Source organism: Mastigoproctus giganteus, chromosome 1, assembly GCF_048544385.1.
Source record: "Mastigoproctus giganteus isolate SK-2022 chromosome 1, ASM4854438v1, whole genome shotgun sequence".
Classification (NCBI taxonomy): Eukaryota; Metazoa; Arthropoda; class Arachnida; order Uropygi; family Thelyphonidae; genus Mastigoproctus; species Mastigoproctus giganteus.
In genome coordinates, this window is record NC_143575.1 from 34,651,261 (window position 1) to 34,667,780 (window position 16,520).

At 37.3% G+C, this 16,520-nt stretch overlaps 1 protein-coding gene across 4 annotated transcripts in view; it reads left to right on the top strand.

Annotated features, from left to right (window-relative positions):
- The window catches only part of LOC150090697 (sorting nexin-13-like), a 372,237-nt gene that overhangs the window by 166,762 nt on the left and 188,955 nt on the right, over positions 1-16,520 (top strand). The gene's annotated exons all lie outside the window — the stretch shown is intronic.

Here is a 16,520-nt window from a genome sequence, read left to right on the forward strand (position 1 = left end):
TCTTTCCCGGTCAAAACAGCGCTCAGTGGGTGGGGGAGAGGGGTGAAAAAATCACGAGCGTGGATGTTTCTCGCTAATCCTTGTTCAGTATGTGTTAGTCATGGAAGGTTTTGTCGTTTGATTTTAATTTATATGTTTATAAATTGAATAAATTTATCAATTTATAAATTGATATGCTTACAAAAATGATAACTACCGTTTTTCAGTGTAAAACAGACTTTTTCGAGTGCGTTAACGGAAGAAAGTGACTTTATTGTGGTCAAGTTCTTTCTAACCCCTACAAAAATATGGCTACGAATAAAAAGAGAAATGTGAAAATATCAAAGAAGGTGATGACACTAGCGAATAAAATTGAGTTATTAGACGAAATTTCTAATGGTGAAAGTGTCTCCTCAGTGGCAAAACATTATAAAATCAATGAGTCAACAGTACGATCAATCAAGAAATCGGAAGAAAAAATCTGCCATAGTGTCCGTGAGACCGCGCTAATTGCTTCAAAAATTTGCTCTGTAACTCATGATGTTAAATTAAAAAAAATGGAAAAGCTTTAAATCTGTGGATAGAAGACCGAATTCAAAATAAAATTCCGTTAAGTTCACTCATCATTCGTGAAAAGGCAAAACTTCTTTATCAACACTTTAGCGAAACTGGTGATAGCACTGGCGGGATGTTTTTTTTTGCTAGCAAAGGCGCTGATTTGAAAGATTTGTTTGAAATTTCTAATAAATATTACATTTAATATTAAATTGTTTCTTATTTTCATTTCGATGCCATATGCTTGCATTTCACTATGTACTGTCTATGTACATAGTCATATTATGAAGGTACATATAATACATGCATAGACAAAATTTTAGACTACTTTTTCTTATATATTTCATACTTTGGAACGGAACCCCTTTATTACTATGGGAGCCATAACTCAGTATTCGTGTTTTCGGTATTTGCGACATTTCTCAGGAACATAACCCCCGCGAATAGCGAGGGTTTACTGTATTTGGATCTTAGAAAGGCTTTTGATACTGTTGCACATGGAAGTCTACTGCACAAATAGGAGCAGTGTGGCATTGGAGGCAAATTGCTGCTATGGATAAAGAGATGGTTGAGTGGGAGAAGACAGAGTAGTGATCAATGGACACTGCTCTTTGTGGACTAAGGTTATTATTGGAATCCCCAGGGTTCAGTATTGGGTCCATTTTAGTTTTCTCTATTCATTAATGATATTGATGATGGTATATCAGGCTTAATGTCCAAGTTTGTAGACAACACGAAGGTCAGCAGGGTTTTTAATGACAGTACGCTGCTGCAACAGGATCTAGAAAAATTGAGCAGATGGGCTGAGAGGTGGCAACTGAAGTTTACCATTAACAAATGTAAAGTACTGCATATGGAAAGCAGTAACCCCAGAGTAGCGTATCAACTGTGGTACTACAGTGACATCATCATCAACACTGTCCTAACACCTACTTGTATAGCCGGGTGAGCAGGAGCAGCAGTGCATAGCACACGCTTCTTGATTAGACCGGGGTTTGAGCCTGTGACCACCAAATACGGAGGATGTGGGAAGGTCAGGGAATGACTACCGCATATCCCCGGAGCAATATGGCCTTGCCGACTGGGCTAGCCGGGTGGGTAAGTGCTTGCCTGGCAACCAAAAGGTCGTGGGTTCGAATCCTGCCTCGGGCTTGGATATCATGATGGTGCCGCACTATCCGGTTGGATCTCACAGCCACGATACACAAAGGAAGCAGGAAAAAGCCGGTTCCTTTGTGTATTGTTCACATCATACGATAAAAAAAAAAATATATGGCTTTAGTTGCTAATGCTCCTAAATAACAAACAACAACCAACAAGCTTCCTGAGCAATAAGGTCATCTGCGCTTTATTCCTCTATCCTATCTTTAATCTTTTGATCCTTAATGATATCCTCCGTATGATAAATCAAACATTGCGGATATGTTACCGCCCCTGCCCCGAAGAGACAGATATCCACTATCTAGAGCTCAATTAAACTTTAAACTTCAAAGCAAACTTCTATAAATTGATTCTTGTTCCAACTAAATTAGAACTCTAAACAATAAAATTTATCAATATATTTTTGTATTTTGTATTTTATACTTTTTTTTTCAACATTTCCTTTTTATACAACTATAAACTATAAGATCAATAAATTCCAATTCCAACTAAATCTCAACTCCATAAAAACACTATTTACCTATACACAAATTTTTACAATTGTCTTATCCTGCTTACTTCTCTAGCGAACTCAGCAAAAGCTTCATTCCAATCTTTATTCTTAAACAATTAAGAATAAAGATTGGAAAAATCTTTATTCTTAATTTTTTCATAATAAAGTCATTCCAGGTGTATGAGTCGGAGCCAGTCTGCCTAATTAACATATTCCTTGGTATATCATATTTTACACGCTGCCGTAAAATATTCTCTGTATCCTCTACCATCCCACAAATACACATTGGATTTTCTTCTATACCAAGCTCTACTAGTCTTTTCTTTAACCCTTGTCCAGTTATTAACATTGTTTGGTACAGACTAGACCAAGATAAAATCTCTTTCATAGTTTTCACTCCAGGCAGAAAGGCAAAGGTAACACGCCCCTTTGCAGAACTGCTCCATCTTTCCTGGCATATACAATCTGTATCTTGCTGTAACCTTTTCTTTTCTACTTCAAGTCGTGTCTTCCATACTCTCTTCCCTCTTCTCTACAACATTTTATTCCCTTAAGTTCTATTCTCTTATTATTCTTAATCGCATATTCTGTTGTCCTTTTAAGTATAATCAGATCCACTGGTTCCTTTCCTGCAATAACTTGCAGAGCATCATTTGAAACAGTTCTGCAAGACCACGTCACTGCTAGAAGGGCAAATCTCTGTGCCGAAATAAGACTTCTTTTAATGTGGCTATTAGTCACTCTATGACCCCAAGCCCCACATGCATATGTCACAATTGGTAGAAATATACATTTATAGAGGATGTCTAAGGACTTGCCTTTCACTCCCCATTCTACCCTTGTGACTTTCCTAATTTTTAAATAAATCATTCTCACTTTATCTCTTAATTTCTGCACGTGAGGCAAAAAGGACATCCTTTCATCCACATAAACTCCTAGGTACTTGACCAAGGGGGCATATGCTATTGTCGTACCAAATATTTTTGCAGTTGGCCTTCTTCTTTCACTGAGCTTCCCTTTGAGCAGAACCATGTGAGTTTTTTCATTGATATCTCCATTTTATGGACCTCAGCCCATTTCTCCACTTGTCCCATAGCCCTCTTAATTCTCTCCTCCAATTCTTTTCTAGACTTTCCCACAACAATTATTAACAAATCATCAGCATATGCTACCTGTTCACATCCTACCCAATCCTGAACCAGTAGCTCATCCAATACAATATTCCAACTATAGCGACCTATGATTGAACCTTGTGGAGCACCTCGTTACTTCCTGAATAACTTTCCCATATTTAATTACAATTGTAACTTTCCTATCTTTAAAATAATTAGCATTAGCATTAGTAGAGGCATATGATGCAAGAAAGCAAGCTTATGCAGCATCAGCCAAAAAAAACAAAAAAACACTCCCATTTCACCCCTCTGTTCGTTCGAAATACCTGTCCAGCTGAGCCTTAAATTTATTTAGGCAATCAACTTCCACAACAAGGGATGGAAGTCTGTTCCACCAACCAACTACCCGCTGGCTAAAGGCAAATTTCCGCACATCTATCCTACATCTGTCTTTCCTCAATTTGAATTTATGCCCAGGTGATTATTCTGAGCAAGAGGAAGAATCCCATCAGCATTGAGCATGCTCAAACCATTCAAGGCTTTATACACCTCTATCAGATCACCTTGCTGGTGCCTAGTCTCCAGACACTGTAATTTGCAAAACTTAAGCCTTTCTTCGTAAGAGCAACCCTTTGTTCCATTCACTAATCTTTTTACCCTTCTCTGTACTCGTTCCAGCAGCTAAACATCCTTCTTGAAATGAGGCCTCCAGACCTGTATACAGTGCTCAAGGTGTGGTCTGACCATTGCCTTATACAAGGGAATAATCACCTCCTTATCCCTGCTAGAAAAATTCCTGTATATCATTGACAAGACACCATGAGCTACTCTTGCAGCCCGTCTGCACTGCTCAGAAAATTTCATATCTGCCTGCACAATTACTCCTAGGTCCTTTTCATACTCTACCACTGTCAGTGTAGTACCACATAGTTCATACGTTGCTCTGGGGTTTCTGTTTCCCATATGTAGTACTTCGCATTTGTCAACTTCACTTGCCACCTCTCAGCCCATCTGCTCAACCTTTCCAGATCCTGTTGCAGCAGTGTAGTGTCAGTAGTGTCCTTGACAACCCTGCCAACCTTTGTATCATCTGCAAACTTGGACATTAAGCTTGATATACCATCATCAATATCATTTATAAATACAGAAAACAACAATGGACCCAACACGAAACCCTGAGGAATTCCACTAATAACATTAGTCCACAATGAGCAGTGTCCATTGATTACCACTCTCTGTCTTCTCCCCCTCAACAATCCCTTTATCCATAGCAGCAATTTGCCTCCAATGCCACACTGCTCCAATTTGTGCAGCAGTCTTCCATGTGCAACAGCATCAAAAGCCTTTCGAAGATCCAAATATATAATATCAAAGTTATTCCCTGCATCCAGTTCTTTTGTGACTGCATCAGTAGTATCCAATCAAGTTGGTCATTAAGACTTTATTGGCAAGACTTTCCCTTAAAAAAACCATGCTGTGTCCGAGCTATAACTGAAGTCTTGTCTAGATGATCCTGCAGCGCTTCTTTAGCCAGTGCCTCCATTAATTTTCCTGGAACAGAAGTTAAACTCACAGGTCTATAATTACTTGTGTCAGCCTTTGATCCTCCTTTGTGAATTGGGGTCACATTTGCACATCTCCAGTTCATGGGTACCTGCCCTGAGTCCAAAGAAGCTCTCATAATTATGGATAAAGGTTTGCTTACTTCCTTTTCTGCCTCCTTCAATGTAACTGGATAGATCCCATCCACCCTGGGTACCTTTTTTATGTTTATCCTCAACAATTTCTCCTCCACTTTCCTCTCAGTTATTACAAAATCATCTAGCTCACTGCCAGAGTTTACTTCACCTCTGGCATTCCCCTTCCTGAATAACTCCTCATGTGTGAATGTAGATGCAAAATACTCGTTTAGTTTGTTAGCCACCTGAGCAGGATCATCAACAGTTGACCCATCAATATCAAGTGGACCAATCTGATTCATCCCTTTCCTTCTGGAGTTTACATAGGTGAAGAACTCTTTTCTGTTTTTCTTTGCATCCTTTACCAAGGATTTCTTATAATCTGCCTTTGCCTGCCTAATCTCCTTTGTGACTTGGTTACAGACCAGCTTATATCTATCATAGGCTTCCATGTCACCCATTAATTTATATGTAATCCATGCATATTTCTTCTCTGATATACGTCTCATTCGTTCATCTGACATCCATTTAGGCCTAAACCTTGAACAATATTTCTTAGTTGGTATGTAAAGCCTAGTAGCTTCCAAGATTAATTCTTTGAATGCTTCCCATTTTGAATTTGCTGTTGGTAACATCATCAGTTGGTCCCACAGTATAGAATTTAAATACTATCTCAGACCATCGTAGTCTCCTTTACGAAAGCAAAAACCCTTCCCTTTACTTTACCCCTGATGGTAGTTACCTCTTTGAGTAAATCTCACTTCAACACACTGTGATCCCTGCCACCTAGTGGTTCCTTTATCTGCAGATTCTTAATGCATGAAGAATCACTACTGATAATCAGATCAAGAGTATTAGTCTCTCTAGTTGCCTTCCAAACATGCTGATGTAGAAAACAATCATCCAATAAATCCCCAAAAGCCTTGCTAGTGTGTGAGTCACCAACCCACAAATTCCAGTGAATATCTGGGAAATTAAAAACCCCCATTATAAGACTCTGATTTACTGGCCCACTCTATTTCCCTGTACAGTTTCTTATTATACTCATCAGAGTCATTAGGCCTATTGCACACTCCTACTCTCAATTTTGATCTCCCAATGCTTATGTCACACCAAAATGACTCGACACTGCACTGTCCAGCGATGTCGACTGGCTTCACTTCCTTGGATTTTGTGTTTCTTAACTAATAGCATAACCCCCCTCCTCCCTTCCTATCCTGTCTATCCTTTCTGTACACATTGTACTCCCCAAATTCCAATTCAGCATTCCTTATATTTGTGCGACACGATGTCTCTGATATCCCAACAATATCTGCCTTTGATGTTTTGAGCAATACCTCAAATTCATCAAATTTATTTACCAAATTCCTAGCATTGTTGTACACCATAGAAAACTCCATAGAACTGCCCAGCACACTTCATTTTTCTCATTCTTGCTAGGAAGCTCAGCCACCACATACGATCAAATGCCCCCTTAAAGTCAAGAAATATACCCACGACATAATTTTCTGAAGTTTCTTGTACATATGATACCATTTTAAACAGAGCATCTTCAGTAGATCTGCCCCTCCGAAAGCCAAACTGCCTATGGCTGCTCATTCCACTACCATAACTTATTCCACAAAGCTTCTGTAGCTAATGTTAAATCCATATTAGATTCTCCTTGTATTGTACTGAAAGTAGAGGGCTGGTCCAGCTCATTTACAATATTAAGTCTCTGAGTTATCAACATTTCCTCTAATTGATTTCCTCTAGTACAGTCTTGCTACTTCCCCAAGTTGTTGAACTTGCATTTGAATCAATACCAATTACAATTTTCTTTCCTTGTAATACATCTACCACTTTTTAAATATAGTTTAAATAAGGCTGCAGTTCATCATGGAACTGGTAGTATACACTTACCACATATACCAGGGGTGGCCAACTTAATTTGTAATGCAATCTACTTTTTTCCTTCAAAATATGCCGCAATCTACCATCTCAAAAATTTCATTGTACAAGGTTAAAAAAGTTAATCAACACATATTGAAAAATGTTGTTTATAAATTTTTAAATTCATACGTATTTAAAATTTTAATTTATGCGAAGTTTGTGTCTTCATGTCATCTGCCAATCTTTCAAAATCGGGGATATACTGTGATAAGGCCAACCGTAAAGAATCTTCTGTATGCAAGTCCGTAAGAGCACAGCGATTCTTTGTTTGTTTCAAATGTGAATTCTTTGTCTTTGTTTGTTTCAAATGCGAAAAGGTCGATTCACATAGAAATGTGTAACCAAAACAGGAGTTCAAAAGTTCACTGCATTTTTTAACATTTGGGTACTTTTCTCGGCAAACATATTTCCAAAACTCTTTTTCTGATGACCTGGCTATTAGGAAGATATCGTTTCGCAATGTAATAATTTCATTTTCAAGTAATATTTTCTCCATGTGAAAAATCGCAGCGATTTTTTTCTGCAATTTGTTTCGTATCTAAGTCGACATTAAATGGATAAGAAATATATTGAACAATGTCTTCAATTGTTTTAAAATCACTGAATTTAGTTTCAAAATCGTTACTACTGTTACTCAATTTCAGAAACATATTTCTCATTGTTAAATTCAAAAACAGGATATTTTTGCAAATGATCTTGCATATTGGCAAAATGGTCGAATTTTTTTTCTTTGAGATCCTTAGCCATTGCCAGAAACTGATATTTATATGCAGAAATACTACTAATCACATTTTTATTTTTTCCTTGTAATTACAAATTCAGATCACTTAATTTACTGGTAAAATCTGCCAAAAAAGCCAGATCACACAACCACTCTGTATCTTGTAGCTGCTGATAATCATCTCCCCTTTCATCAACAAATTTTTTAATTTCATTCAGCAAATTTCAAAATCTCTGTAGAAACTTACACTGACTCAGCCACCTCACAGCTGTGTGTAATATCAGATGTGGTTCATTTTCATCGAGTTGCATTTTGAAAAGTCTCCTTCGAAGAGATTGTCCTCTGATGGAATTCATGATTTTGAAAGCGATATTCATAACACTTTTAGTATTTAATCTTTTGCTGACTAACACTTGTTGGTGGATGATACAGTGGTAACTCAAAAAATCTGGGAATTCATCATCCTTTTTTGCACAGTACGATGAATCCGTTAAGATGCCACGTCATTGCTTTAGCTCCATCTGTTGTTACTGATACGAGCTTAAATAGTGGTAATTTCATTTTTTCAATAAAATGTTTGAATGAGTTAAAGATATCAATACCTCTAGTTCTTTCTTTTAATGAAACTATACTCAGCAGTTCTTCTCTAGTGGCAGAATCATCAAAAACCATACGAATAAAAACGAGTGACTAAGCTGTATCACTGACATCTGTAGATTCATCCAGTTGTAAAGAAAAGGATACACAGTTAGCAATATCAGCATGCAATTGTTCGCTCACGTTTTTACTCATTTTTTTTTGAAGCATCACATCACAGTATTTCGAGATAATTGCAGATCTTGAGGGGCACTCTTAATTTCATTTTTGTTCTTAAAATTTTCAAAAAGAGAATCTGTTATTTCTAAAAATGCATCTTTGATGAATTGACCATCAGAAAATGATTTGCATTTTTTTGCAAGATAACGACTCACTTTAAATGATGCTACAGTTACTGCTTTAGATTGTAAATTAGGCGTCATGAAGAAATTTTGCTGCGCAAATAATCTGGATTTAAGTTCTAATTTATTTTTCTAAGGTCACTATTCGTCGGAAAATCTGATTGGTATTTACCATGGAGTGCATTGAAGTGCCTTTCTAAATTTCCTTTTTTGGGTATAGTCACGGAAGCATTGCACATAAAACAGCAACATTGTTCTTTCACCATTACAAAAAAAGTATTCTAGTTCCCACTCTTGATGAAAATGATACATTTTACTCTTTTTTGTAGTATTCATTTTAAATCAAAAGGTATCAAATTAACTTATAAATACTGTCCAGTTATTAAAACAGCAAAAGCAATGCTTACTGACTTAACACTTTAAGTTGTGCAGTCCGGAAAAATATTCTGTCTGAACAGCTAACATAGGATAATTGATGAAGAGGATTCCCGAACGAGGAAGTTGTTTCCAAAATAATCAGACAAACACACCGCCATTTATTACTCTGTTTGGTTATATCGTTATAAGAATCAGTTTCGAATGCCTTTGTGATATTTCTCTAAAGCTATTTCTGGAGGTCACGACCATAAACCAATAAAAACAATTTGTACTTTCCAGTTTATTGGGCTTTTCTGTAAGTGCAATCTAATTATAAATGGCTAGTAAACTCAATCTTATTGCATTTGCAATAATACTGACATTTCTCCTTCAATGAAATCTTCAATCATGCAAAAAAAACAAAAGTAAATTTTAAAAATCTGCTCTTCATTCCTATTTTTGAAGCTTCATAAAAAAAAAATAATAAATAACGCGCAGGTAGCGAAAACCGCTGCGCAATATAAAATTTTGTTTGTTTACCTGACCGCGCAAATCAAGGGATGACTGTATATTTAAAATTAGTTGTGATTGACCAAAATTAAAGCTGCGATCGACTGGTAGATCGCAATTGACTCGTTGGCCACCACTGATATATATGCTACCAATCTCACTCAAGATCTCAGCACAGACTCCATGAGTAAAACACAACTCATCAATTTGTGTTACCACACAGTCTGCATTTCTCACTATGACAGCAGCCTGACTGTTTACTCCGGACTGCACAATTTTATTAGTTATTTTATAACCTGTAACAAGGTTTCCAACCACGTATGGCTCCTGAAGGAGGAGGACATCATAGTCTTTTTCGTCCGTCCAATGACTCAACTGCAATGCAACATTATAGGATCTTTGCCCAGTCACTTGCAGTACGTTTAGCTTTTTCACTTCTATTTCTCTCCTATCCATAATCTAATCTAGTCCTATATTGTTCATAATTCTTCTGATATTCACTATGTTCCTTGCTTCTAATTGAATGGCAAAAATCCATATTTTTTCGCTTACAACTAATACATATAGCACTTTCATTTTTCTTTTTACAATCTTTAAAAACATGTCCTCCTTCTCCACAATGTCCACATGTGGTCTTCCCCTTACACTGATAAGCCACATGGCCATAAGATAAACATTTAAAACATTTTGGAATGAGGACAACATCCTTCACCCGAAATGAGGTCCACTGGCAATAGACTCTTCCTTTATTTATTAATATATCTCTCAACTCCTTGGGCACTTCCAAAATCCAATTACTTCCTTCCTTACTTGAAGAAATAGACCTCACAATTGCTTCTTTTTAACCCTTTCCAAACTATATCCATGATCAAACAAATTTCTATCCCAAAGTTCTTGCATAAACTGTTCCTTCTGTATATCCTTATTCACATCATATACTATTATCTTTAAATCAGGTTTCTTTGGAACTTCGACTTTAAGACCAGACTCTTCCAACCTCTTTTTATTCTGTAATTCACATAGATCACTCATAGAATCAACTTCAACCAATATTTCTCTATCTCTAATCTTTCTTGTTCTCTTTACTTTAACTTTCTTCATTAAAGGTCTTATATCCTCATTCACTACTGCTTCAACTTGTTCACTCATAGTATATTTATCTGTATTTGCCTTAATGAAGGCCACTGTGGTTTCACCTCCCTTTTTAACTTCCTTTGCTTTTTCTCTTCCTTTCTCTAATACAGAAGCATAACTTTCAAATTGTTGTTCTTGATCCTGAATTAATTGTCTACAGTCTTTTACTCTAGACACCATTACTCGATTTTCCACAAACAATCTAATTGCTCTATCTTCCAACGTATCCCACATTGAAAGAATCTTTTTCATGGCAGCTCTAGTTACTTTATTTGCATCACAAAATAGAAATTTTTGGAACCTAGTCTGTACTTGTCTTATTTCCAAAAACTCCTCCCAAATATCTTTTCCTATACCCATATTTTCACTATCTCCATTATCTATCTCTTCATCTTCTACTCTTACCCTTTTCTGTGCCCTTCTTTCCTCATTCTCTTCTCCACCTTCCCTTTTTTCTTCACTTTCTGTCTCTAACCTGCCAACTGCTGTCTTTAACCTCATCTCCTCCAACTCTTCGTCATCCATTGCCAGCAGATCCTCCACAGATAAGAACTCCTCACTCCTTCTATGAGCCATAATAACTCAAACAATAAGATTTTAATACTAAGCAATCAAACTTAGCAATCTAAATACTTAACCAGCTGAATTCGCACCAGGACCGGAAATGCTCCTGTCCCAAAAAACAAACACTGATTACTAAATTCCTAAGCACTCAGGTGCGTATATAGTAATTATTACTAGACCACACCTACAAAAATAATACAATAAAACTTTTAAAATTCTACCAAAACACTGAAATTCACAACAGTCCAGACAATTGCAACTTGTCTACTATACTCAAAACATTTATTCATACGCAGTTTATAGTGTCCACTTATCCTTATAATTCTCACTGTCCAAATCTAGTTCCGACTCCACTTTACCGACCAGGACTTGCCTGGCCGCCCACCCCAGGCCACGTGGAGGTGGGCGTCTTGGCAATTGTACCTGACTGCTTCCTTGTAATTTTCTGCACTAAAAACAGTAAAAAAAATATACAATAGTCCTTGTATATCTCTCTCACTAATAGCACTTTATAGCTCACAAGAATCACGGCTCCTCCGTAGCCAGGTGGGCAGGAGCAGCAGTGTATAGCACAAACTTCTTGATTAGACCGGGGTTCGAGCCCATGACTACCAAATATGGAGGATGCGGGAAGGTCAGGGAATGACCATCGCATATCCATGTAGCAATATATGGCCTTAGTTGCTAATGCTCCTAAAAACTAAACAACAACAACAACTACAAAAACAAGAATCACAATCCAATATACGCTTGCCCTGTGGCGGTACTATAGTGATAGTGGTAGAGAGTGAAAAGGACCTGGTGGTAATTATGCAGGCAGATATGAAGTTTTCTGAGCAGTGCAGATGGTCTGCAAGAGTAGCCCATGGTGTCTTGTCAATGATATACAGGAATTGTTCTAGCAGGGATTATCCCCTTGTATAAGGCAATGGTCAGGCCACACCTTGAGTATTGTATACAGGTCTGGAGGCCTCATTTTAAGAAGGATGTAGAGCTGTTGGAACGAGTACAGAGAAGGGCAACAAGATTAGTAAATGGAACAAAGGGTTGCTCTTAAGAAGAAAGGCTTAAGTTTTGCAAATTAGTGTCTGGAGACTAGGCACCTGCGAGGTGATCTGATTGAGGTGTATAAAGCCTTGAATGGTTTGAGCATGCTCAATGCTGATGGGGTTCTTTCTCTTGCTCAGAATAATCGCATCAGAGGGCATAAATTCAAATTCAGGAAAGACAGTTGTAGGATAGATGTGCAGAAGTTTGCCTGTAGCCAGCGAGTGGTTGATTGCTCAAACAAACTTCCATCTGTCGTTGCAGAAGTTGATAGCTTAAACAGATTCAAGGCAGAACTAGACAAACATTTGGAACGAGTGGATGGGTGAAATGAGAAGGTGGTGCGTGTGTGTTTTTTTTTTGGCTGATGCTATATAAGCTTGTTTCCTTGCACCATGTGTCCTTGCTAATCCTAATTCTAATATCAACAGTTACTTTGCATTGATATTTACAGAAGAAAAACTGGCAAAGGTAAAGAAAGCCAACGCGAGAACCATGGGAAACTTTGAGAAACCTTTAGCGGTCAAAAGCGTTTCCTGGTACTGCAGCTTCTCCCTGCATTCTTGATAAACAGATGGTGCATGGTCGATAGTGGCAGTAGAAGTCGATAACAATGATTGATTAGTTTTTTTTTCATTATTAAAAGCAAATTATTGGAGTTCATGAGCGTAATGCCTTCGCAGCTGAAATTTACATATGAGTACACTCTCCAGACTGCCTCAGTCTTGGGGTCTTTATCCCCCCTTCCCGCTGTTTTAACCCAATAGGAAAATGACTTCTACTGCAACTACCAATAACACACACAGCCTATAGAAGTTGTTTTTGTATTGGGTTAAAACAGTGGAAAGGGAGATAAACACCCTAAGACTGAGGCAGTCTGGAGAGTGTATCCGTAAGTAAATTTCAGCCCACTCATGAATTCTGATAATCCATTTTTAATAAAAAAAAAAACTAATCAATACATCGTTATCAACTTCTGCCACTACCGATAACACACACCATCTGTTTTCTGAGAATGCAGGGAGAAGCTGCGGTACTGGGAAATGCTTTTGACTGCTAAAAGTTTCCCGAAGTTTCCTGTGGTTCTCATGTTGGCTCTCTTTATTTTAGCTGAAAAGCCCTTTGTGAATGAGATATTATGGGTGTGAAGTTGAAAAAAATGTGATTAATAATATTGAAATTTCGCATGTTTATTTAATGAAAAAACTTTCTAGCCTACAGGCCAGCAAGGCTCCTGGGGTTCATGGCATATACCCTATAATTTTAGGGGAGGCAGCAAGTGAGTTCATTGAATCATTGAGCTAATTATAAAAGCATAACTGGACTCAGGAGTAATTCCATTGGATTGAAAGAGTGCCACTGTATCTCCAATACATAAGAGCAGTTCTAAGAGTGAAGTGGGAAATTACCTGCTGGTCAGTCTGACTTCAGTAGTAGGGAAAATCATGAAGACATGATTAAGGGTAGAATTCAGGATCATTTAGATAGAAAAGGAATTCTGAAGGATACCCAACATGGTTTTGTGAAGGGAAAATCATGTTTAACTAATCTGATTAGCTATTTTGACAGGGTCACTCAAGAGCTGGACTTTGGGAATAATTTCGACATAGTTTATTTGGATTTCAGCAAAGCATTTGACTCAGTCCCACATGAGCAGTTACTTTATAAGCTGCAACAAGTTGGAATCACAGAGAAAGTCCTTAGATGGATATCTGAATGGCTTCAGGGCAGAAGGCAGAGAGTTGTGATAAATGGTTATTCCTCAGGAGTAATTGTAAGTTGATGTAAGTGGTGTTCCTCAAGGATCAGTATTAGGACCTCTGTTGTTTTTGATTTTTATAAATGACATCAATGAAGGGATAGAGGGCATGATGTCTAAATTTGCAGATGTAAAGATTGGTAGGGTAGTTAATGATCACCGCCAAGCAGAGTTTCTTCAGAGTGACCTAGACAGACTTCAGGGATAGTTAGAAAAATGGCAATTATGCTTTAATCCAACAAAGTTACACCTGGGGAACAGTAACCCCAAAATTAAGTTATACACTTGGTGGAGTTGAACTAGAGCCAGTAGTGGAGGAAAGGGACTTGGGTATTATGATGCAGTCAGACATGAAGTTTTCTGAGCATTGTAGACAGGTTGCAAGGAAGGCTCATAGTGTCCTATTGATGATTTATTGAAGAATGGCTAGTAGAGATAAGGACATCATAATCCCATTATATAAGGCTATTGTTAGACTACAATTGGAATACTGTGTTCAAGTATGGGACCACAGAAGCACAATGTCTTTCTAAAGAAAGACGTTGTGCTTCTTGAACAGGTCCAAAGGCAGGTAACTTGCCTGGTGAGAACAGCAAAAGGGCATCCATATGAGGAAAGACTTTGAATTTGTGAGTTGCAGAGCTCGGAAACTAGGCACTTTAGAGAAGACTTGATTGAGGTGTTTACGGCTCTGAGAGGCAGAAGTAAAATGATTGAGGATGAAATTTTCACAGCTATAAATGATTCTAGAACTAGGGGCCATAATTTCAAGTTAAGGGGGGAGACATTTAGACTGGATTGCAGGAAGTTTCATTTTAATCAGCGAGTTATAAATTACTGGAATAAGTTACCTACACGGGTAGTAGAGGCTGATAGTTTGGGGAAATTCAAAGGTCAGCTGGATAATTACCTATGGGAGGAGAGAAGCGCATAGGTTGTCTATTAATTATTATTATTATTTTTTAATTTTCTTCTTATTATATTTAAAATTTTTTTTTGTCTTGTGCAGCATAAGCCATAGCCTTCCTCGCACCATGTGGCCATTACTAATATAAATGAGTAACTGCTTAGTGTGCAGAAGAAAAACTTCTGATTGAAAGCATAACAGAAGTTATTTGAATGGAAATTCTTGCATGGGCCCATTGCATAATTCATAAGAAAAATTATGCAGCATGAAGTTGTGTCCCTCTGAACAGTTATTTTCTTCTGGTGGAATGGTTAACAAAGATGAAACTAAATTTCCAGGTCCAGAAGAAACAAATTAACAAAATGGATTTTCACATCCTGTTTTATCTCCTGGTATGCCTGCTAATGAGGGAAACACTGTCCTTTCTGCTAAAGAAAAGCAAATGAAGAGGTTGCATTTCCAGTTTGTGCTTCACATAGTGCACATTTTCAGCTATGGATAATTTTGTTATTCATGAAAATTGTCAAGCAGCAGAGAAGGCGCCTCCGTAGCCAGGTGGGAAGGAGCAGCAGTGCGCAGCACACGCTTCTTGATTAAGACCGGGGTTCAAGCCCGTCACCACCAAATACGGGGGATGCGGGAAGGTCAGGGAATGACCACCGCATATCCCGGAGCAATATGGCCTTAGTTGCTAATGCTCCTAAAATCCAAATAACAACTCTCAAGCAGCAGAGATTTGGTAGACATTAAGAATGGTAATGGAACATGCATCATTCATTTTCAGCAATGGTTAGGAGAAATATTTACAATATTGTTTAAAAATAGTATGCTAGCACAACAGTTGACCCTTGGTCCAAAAAAGCTGCATATTTAGTATTGCGTGAATTGACTACTTATTTCACATGAATTTTAATATATTATACATTATCTAAATTGTTCTTGAATATATATTTATTCACAATATTAACCTTGAGTTTTTATGTTCAAAGATAAATCACATATTGTTCAAAAATTTTCAACTAAAAATCAAGTTTATAATATTAACCAGAATTTAATGAGTTAAAAAACAAAATTAAGCAATTGATGTGTTTGCACAAATTACTAACTGAAATTGTAAATAACGTTATAAGTGTAATGATAATATATAAATATATTCCTTGACGAAATATTAAAGAGTATGAAAAAAGGCTGTTTAAGCATGGGTAATGCATCTCCATCATTTCTACTACCCAGGTAGTATGCAGACATCGTTTTATCATATCTCATATTGTGAATACCTTCACAATGAGGTGCCTTTGTATTGCATAACTTTGAATAAGTATCGCTTTTCTCTGGCAGAGAAGACTACTATTACTTATTCTCAGATGGGCACCGTTTTGAAGCTGGTTGGCTTCATCATCAGTGGGTGGTCAGGTACCCTGTTGCAATAGCAAAAACCCAGTTATGAAGTATAATTCCACAATATGAGAGATGCGTGATGGTGTACGTGGTTTAATCTAAATATATTTCTTGACGAAATGTCAAAGAGTATGAAAAAGGCTGTTTAAGCATAGGTAATGCATCTCCATTTCTACTACCCAGGTAATATGCCTGCATTGTTTTATTATATCTCATATTGTGAATACCTTCACATTGAGTTGCCTTGGTATTGCACCACTTCGAATAAGTAATG